Here is a 7,272-nt window from a genome sequence, read left to right on the forward strand (position 1 = left end):
AGATTCTCGACCATCACTGAAGTGTTTGTGCCACACTTTGATCTGTGCTGCACTCGTCGCATCGTCCCCGACAGCCTTCTGAGTTACCCAAATGGTTTCTGTGGAGGAAGGTTGAAGCTTAATGCAAAATGTGATGCAGATTCATTGCTCCACTCGCTCAGTCATTTTGAATGTGACAGCCACACGGTGCACATGCTCACTCCATGGCGTCTAGCGCCCCACTGACTAGTGCAGTGATGTCATTGCTCAGACAGGTACATCCCAGTCCACCTCCTTGGCTGCCAGGTTACATTGACGTCACGCAAACTGTTCTCGTTATATGAACAGGGTCTGGTTACTTTCCGGACAGATCTTGTATACGGTCAACCTGCAGGGGGAGGACACCACAGGCTGAGCAGGGCCACAGGAGGGGTTGCACCTGGAAGGAGAGTGAGCTAGGCTGACACCACAGCACTCTAGCCCAGGCAACAGAGCAAGATTCTGTCAAAATTAAAAAAAAAGTTATGGATCCTTTTCCCAGAAAACTGCACTTCCTGGATATATGCAAAAATATGTATGTAGTTTCCATTTGTGGATCACCTCTTTAGGGCAGAGGCCCATGAAAAGAACAGATTGAATTCAGGGGGCCAAACCTGAATGGGAATAAAATTAAATCTCTATTTTCACAAATAGCAATTCAGAAATCAATGATGAGATGACACATAAACTGTTCTGAAATGCCAGTTAATTACTTTGAATGTAAGTATTTTTTTCCAAAATCATTTATGTCCATAAACTGATTCCTTCGACAAATCAATAAGAAAATGATAAAATGATTCAACATTAAAAATGGACAAAAGACAGAAAACTCAGAAAAGAAACCCAAATGTTCAATAACCATATAAAGATTTAAATTCACAAGTAATTAGAAAAATTCAAATTCAGATGGGACCCCTTTTGTTCACCCATTATATCAGCAAACAGTTGGAGAATACTCAGCCACAGAAGGGGAAAATGAACACTGTCATATTCTGTTGACTGTAGTGTAAGGTGGCACAACTTTTTTGAGAATAATTGAAATTTCATACTGACATAGTCTTCACACCAACAATTCCATTTCTAGATGTCTATTCTACAGAAATACTTGCCCATGTTTATAAAGAAGCATGCACAAGGATTTCATAGCAGCAATGCATATAACAAGAAAACTGTACATAAAATATAAACATCCAGCAATAGGGGAATTATTAAATAAACCATGATACATCCATACTATGGAATACTATGCAGGAGATTAAATGAATGGAGTAACCCTGTAAGTACTAGGGAAGAAAGAAATCTAAGACATATCATGAAGTGAAAAAATCAAGTTGCAAGATGTTACCACTTATGTAAAAAAAAAAAAAAAAAAGATAAAAAGACCACACAACAAATCTGTTTTGCTATATGTAAATATGTATGTAGGCAAATACTTGGGAAAAGATCTGGAAGGATATATGCCAATCTCAGAGTAGTGGTTACCTCAGGGACCAGGGACCAGCACACAAGGAGGGTTTTCATTATACCTGTTGTTTCACTTTTATACATTAAGAATATAATCATAATCATGTATTACTTGTATAATACAAAATAAATTTAAATTACTTCTTGGCCAGGTGCGGTGGCTCACTAGCACTTTGGGAGGCCGAGGCGGGTGGATCGTTTGAGCTCAGGAATTGAGACCAGCCTGAGCAAGAGCAAGGCCCTGTCTCTAAAAAAATAAATAAATAAATAGCTTCTTATTTTAAAAAGAGCCCACCAAATTTAATTTTAAAATAATCATAGAATTACCATCAACAGAGGTTCATTTGAGATAGGGAGGGGGAAATAACTTTCCTCAAAATTCTGGACCAAGAAGGATCTCATTTTTGTACTCATAGTTGGAGAGAATATACTCACAGATTCTCAGTCCAACGGTATGAGTTCCATACATTCTCATCAATGTAAGAAATAGCATTTCCTTGGAAATTTCTGTGAAGAAACATAGTTCATATCCTTGAATAAGTAGGAAAAGAATGAATAGAATAAAAGAATCATGGCAACCTTGTAGGGGATATTCAAATACAGAAAATAATCCCAGCTTTCTAATTTCCAGAGCTCTCAGCTTCCCAGTTTGCATAATTAATCTAGAAATGAGGTGGTACCACTGGCACAGATGATGACGCATCTCCTCAGCAGCTTAACTATTTTTTTTCCAGAAGCACTTATGTGTCTAAACTGACTACTTCTACAAACCAATAATAAAATGATAACTAATTCAACAGAAAATAATGGGCAAAAGTTTAGCATTATCAGCAAATAAGAACAAAGAAAAGAAACATACGTCAGGTAACACCAAAGCTTTGGCTAAATGCCTTCTGTTGAAACCTCTCCAGGTATTGGAAGGATAAGGGCAATTAGAAATTAAAGGGACTAATGTACTGACGTGGAAAGATCTCTTAGACATATTGCATAGGGAAAAAGCACAAATCACAGAGCAAAGAGTGAAGTAGTACCTCATTAGGAAATAAAAAATGCAAAGGAGAGAGTTTAGAAGGAAGGGCACACACCAAAATGGTTAACGGAGTTATGGGTGGTAGGATGCAGGGGACAGGGGCGCTGGGAGGATGGCAGTGCGGATTTTCATATTTTATCCTACATATATATGCTTCTTCTTTTTTTTTAAGTGGGAACATATCCATGAATGACACATATTTAAAAGAAAAGCAGGGCGCAGTGGCTCACACCTGTAATCCTAGCACTCTGGGAGGCCTAGGCGGGAGGATTGCTTGAGCCCAGGAGTTCGAGACCAGCCTGAGCAAGAGTGAGATCCTGTCTGTACTAAAAATAGAAAAATTAGCCAGGCTTGGTGGCACGTGCCTGTAGTCCCAGCTACTCGGGAGGATGAAGTAGGAGGATCACTTGAGCCCAGGAGTTTGAGGTTGCTGTGAGCTATGAAGACACCACTGCAACTCTACCCAGAATGACAGAGTGAGTTTCTGTCTCAAATAAATAAATAAATAAATAATTATTTTAAATTTATAAATAAAATAAAAAATGATTTTAAAAAATAAAAGCAAGCATTATTTCCTCATGATTAGGTTCTTATTAAACATTTTTGTCAAGAATGCTAGACAAGTGATATTGTCTATTTATTATATGATACCAAAGGTGATATAATTTCAGGGTTTTCCACTATTGGTGATATGTTCACTTGGTTAAGGTGCTGACCACCACATCACTCCATCATAAGGGGCAGTTTGTCCTTTGTCTTCAGCAGGTTGGTACTTTGCACTGTTTGAATATCTTATCTTTCCATTTAATTTTTATTTTTTGTGTATATGTTTATAATATATATTTAATTGTTATTTTTACATATATAAAATATTGTATTTTTAACTGCTTCCTTAATTTGTATATTCTCCCAGTTTTTGAAAGCACTTAATATATATTGATGTGTTTAAGTTTTTTTTTTTTTTTTTTTTTGAGACAGAGTCTCTGTTGCCCTGTCTAGAGTGCCGTGGTGTCAGCCTAGCTCACAGCAACCTCACATTCCTAGGCTCAAGTGATCCTCTTGCCTCAGCCTCCCAAGTAGCTGGGACTACAGGCATGCGCCACCATGCCCGGATAATTTTTTCTATATATTTTTAGTTGTCCAGGTAATTTCTTTCTATTTTTTAGTAGAGATGAGGTCTTACTCTTTCTCAGGCTGGTCTTGAACTCCTGACCTCGGATGATCCTCCTGCCTCGGCCTCCCAGAGCACTAGGATTACAGGCATGAGCCACCATGCCTGGCCTGATGTGTTTAAGTTTTATTCATTCACTATTTGGACCTTGTTTTCCCAGTTTCAGCATATGTTGAATGACATATGACATATGTAGCAAATTAAGGTATTTGAGTTCCTAAAAAAATAAATAAATGAAAAGGAAAAGGAAATAAAAAAAAGCTGTTAAGTACCTTATGTTCAGTTTCAACTCTGTGGATGACTTTGAGTCTTTACCTTTAACTCTGTCCTCATTCCTCAGCAACAATTTTACTTATTCAGTTTCTAGATTCAGTTCAGTTCAATTTCCTCATTCAGTTTGCCAGTGGGGGACAGAAATCAGTCAAAACAGACATGTGTCTGCTCATCTGCCTAGTGCACATTTCCATTCAACCAGAAGCTTCTGGTTGCTTAATGCTCACTATAAAAAATTTAAAAATGTCCAAACTAAACTCCCTCCCTGAAACTGACTGTTTTCCCTGAATGCTGCACTTCATTCTCTTCAACATCCAGGACAAAACCTTGGAGTCACATTTGATTTCTCCCTCCCCTGTACACACCGTCACCTGACTCCCTAGTCGGTCACTAAATCCTGTCTGTTCTCTTGCTCATATTACCAGGACTTTCTTCCCACTCCTGTCACAGCCACTCGGATTTAGCCCCTTCTCACTTTACTCCTAGATTTTGCTAGAGCTTTCTATTTGGTCTTCCCGAGTTAAGCTTTCCCCTCTAGAGAGCTCTACATGTGGATTCTAAAGTAAATCTCCTGTCTTAATCATTTCTCTCTCTTGCTTGAGAACCTTCAATGGCTCTCCATACCTCATCACATAACTTTCAAACTCCCATAGTTGCTATTCGAGGTTTTCCCTAATCATGTCTTTCATTGCTTCCTAACCCAATTCGTTGCAGCCAGACTGATCTACTAAATCATCATCATTTCTTTCTTTCTTTCTTTCCTTCCTTCCTTCCTTCCTTCCTTCCTTCCTTCCTTCCTTCCTTCCTTCCTTCCTTCCTTCCTTCCTTCCTTCCTTTTCTTTCTTTCTTTCTTTCTTTTTTATTTTTTATTTTTTTATTTTTTTTTGAGACAGAGCCTCACTCTGTTGCCCGGGCTAGAGTGCTGTGGCATCAGCCTAGCTCACAGCAACCTCAAACTCCTGGGCTCAAGCCATCCTCCTGCCTCAGCCTCCCGGGTAGCTGGGACTATAGGCATGCACCACTGTGCCTGGCTAATTTTTCCTCGTTTTAGTTGTTTGGCTAATTTCTTTCTATATTTTTTAGTAGAGATGGGGTCTCCCTCTTGCTCAGGCTGGTCTCGAACTCCTGAGCTCAAGCAATCCTCCTGCCTCTGCCTCTCAGAGTGCTAGGATTACAGGCATGAGCCACCATGCCCAGCCTAAATCCCCATCATTTCTGCAGCCATATCTTTGCCTAGGCTTTACTCCCTATTTTTCCTTCTATTTAACAAATTATAGCCACTCTTTAAGCCCCAGGCAAAGTTTCAACTTATGCAGGGAGCTTTCCCCTGACCCCCACACCTCAGTGATTATAGATTCTGGTGAATTACAGCACCTCTGGTCTGCATCTCTTGTAGTACTTCATTATAAATCACCTCCCTTTTTGTGCCTAGTCCCTTTCTTCCCACCTATCATTTCCATGTTCTAGAGACAATGTCATACTTTGCCCTGGGTTGGGCACAAAATGGCTGCTACATATAGAAAGCCAGGTACAAAGTGAGTTCTGGACATAAGTAACAAACTGAATAATAATAATAGCAGCTAACATTCATAAGTATGCCAGGCACTGATATATGCATTACATGTACTCACACACCTAAATCTCACAACAGTCCTCTGAAAAGGTAACTATCATAATCCCCACTTTAAAGATGAGGAAATTGAGTCACAGAGCAGAATCACTTGCCCAAGGTCACAAAGCTAATAAATGACAGGCCTGGGTTCAAACCCAGGCAGGCTGGCTCCACAACCCACTCTTAACGACTTTGTTGTATCATTGCTAAGGAGATGGGGAGAGGGCCATGCCCTGTGAAGAGAGTGGAGCAAACACAGTGGGGCAGAGGTTAAGCAAGGATATGATGGGGCTAAACAAAAATGGTTAAGGAAAAAGGAAGAGTCATCACAAGTAAAAGTTCGGAGAAGGGGCACAATAGTAAGAAGGAGAATGAGAATAAGGAAAAGTTGACAAGTAAAAGGTAAGAGGAGAAAGTGAGTCAATGAAGAAGGCCCAGGAAGGTCTCAAGGAAAATGCTGCCACATGAGGCAGGTGCAGAGAACCAAGAAGGAAAGGCGATGCTTATGAGATGGTGAAGGTGCCATTATGGGCATTAAGTTCCTGCACAGGCACTCGACAGAACCTCTGCTTTGGGCTGAGACCCACACATGACATTGTCTCATCTTTGCAGTTGCAGAGCTCACATATGTTGGTGGCATATGTGGTGGCACTCTGTTCTGAGATGTGATTTACAGTAAAATCCATCTCAGAAGGTTGAATTGCAACTTCAGGCTGGTTTGGAGGCTGAGTCTGAACCTGGTCTGTTCAGCCTGCATGGTGGATACTGAAATCATGGTAAACTCCAGGTCCGAATGTTGAACTGTGACACTGGGTGACGTTGGATGCTGAGGTTGAGCTTGACTTGGTGTTGGAACTGTTGTCTCTAATACACAGGAGCTATAATCTCCTTAGGCAGCACTGGAAGCTGAGTTGGGGTCTCCTGCATGATTGAAGAAAGTTCGACCTCTGTAGTGGATTCTGGAGTTATGGTAAGCCACACATGTCCAAAGGTTGAACTGCGACAGTGGGCAATGTTGTATACTGGGCTTGATCCTAACCTGGTGATGGAACTATCATCTCATAATTCACTGAAGGTTGACCTACAACCCCCTCAGGGGGCTCTGAAGGCTGATCTGGAAACTCCTGCTGAGGTGGAGAAGTTCTGACCTCTTCAGTGGACTTTGGAGGATGGCCCTACTGAGTCCCAGATGGTTCAACCTCCTTAGGGGATGCTGGTGGCTCAGCTGGGGCCTCCTATTGGACTGGAGAATGTACTAACTCCTTAGGGGGATCTGGAGGCTGAGTTGCGTGCTGTTGCTGGCCTGGCGAAGGTCCAACACACTCAGGGGGCTCTTGAGGTAATGCTGAGATTTCCTGCTGGCTTGGAGATGGTTCCTCAGGAAGCTCTTCAGGCTGAGTTGGAACCCCTTGATGGATTGGAGAATGTTCATCCTTTTCAGGGAAGTTTGGCTACTGAATCATAACCTTTTCTTGGCCTTTCATAGGTTTAAACTGCTGAGGGGACACTGAAGACTGAGCTGGGGCCTCCTGTTGGGTTGGAATTTCAACTTTATTAGTGGACTCTGGAGTTGTGGTAACCACAGGATCCACAGTTTTTACATTTGTGTAACATTGGAGGCTGAACTTGAGAAACTGTTACTTCATGATGATCTGGAGGTTGGGCTGCAACTTCATTCGGGAGCTCCAAAGGCTGAGTTGGGGC

Source organism: Lemur catta, unplaced genomic scaffold, assembly GCF_020740605.2.
Source record: "Lemur catta isolate mLemCat1 unplaced genomic scaffold, mLemCat1.pri scaffold_121_ctg1, whole genome shotgun sequence".
Taxonomy (NCBI): Eukaryota; Metazoa; Chordata; class Mammalia; order Primates; family Lemuridae; genus Lemur; species Lemur catta.